Below are 998 nucleotides of genomic sequence, written 5' to 3'. Positions count from 1 at the left end.
TGATAGTCCATAAATAAAACCATCTGTATACGGGCAAATAATTTTTGATAAAGAAGCCAAAAATACACCGTAGAGGAAAGAAAATATCTTCAATAAATGGTACTGTGAAAATTGGAAAACCACATGCAAAAAAATGAAACTAGGTTATAGTTTGTCCCCATATACAAAAATTAGTTCAAAATGGATCAAATAGATAAATATAATATCTAAAACATTAAATTACATAGAAGAAAAAATAAGTAATAAATTTATGGACCTTGGTCTTAGAGAACATTTTATTAATTTGATACCAAAGGCAAGGGAAGTAAATGCAAAAATAAATAAATGGGACTATATCAAACTAAAAAGCTTCTGCACAGCAAAAGAAACAGACAACAAAACCAAACTGCAACTGACTGAATGGGAGATGATATTTGCAAACAACAGCTCTGACAAATGGCTAATATCCAAAATATATACAGAACTCATACAACTCCACAGAAAACAAACAATCGAATTAACAAATTGTCAGAGGATCTGAATAGATACTTTTCCCAAGAAGACATATAAATGGCCAAAATACATATGAAAAAACTAGAGGCCCAGTGCACGAAATTTGTGCACTCGGGGGGGGGGGGATCCCTCAGCCTGGCCTGTGCCCTCTTGCAGTCTGGAACCTCTGACGAAGTCTTAGACCTGCTCCCCGAAAGACATCCTTAGCGCTGCCGTGGAGGTAGGAGAGGCTCCCGCCACCGCAGCTGTGAGCCCGGCTTCTGGCTGAGTAGCAGTACCTTGTGGGAGTGCACTGACCACCTGCATTGAGCGTTTCCCCCCTGGTGGTCAGTGCGCGTCATAACAACTGATCGTTCAGAGGTTCAATCGATTTGCATATTAGCCTTTTATTATATAGGACTAGGGGCCCAGTGCACAAAATTCGTGCACTGGGGGGAAGTCCCTCAGCCCAGCCTGCCCCCTCTCACATACTGGGAGCCCTCAGGGGATGTCCTACTGACAGCTTA

The sequence above is a fragment of the Myotis brandtii genome, unplaced genomic scaffold (genome assembly GCF_000412655.1).
Source record: "Myotis brandtii unplaced genomic scaffold, ASM41265v1 scaffold82, whole genome shotgun sequence".
In the NCBI taxonomy this organism is placed as follows: domain Eukaryota; kingdom Metazoa; phylum Chordata; class Mammalia; order Chiroptera; family Vespertilionidae; genus Myotis; species Myotis brandtii.
The sequence above is the reverse complement of the archived record's forward strand: the minus strand, read 5'-3'. Positions refer to the sequence as shown.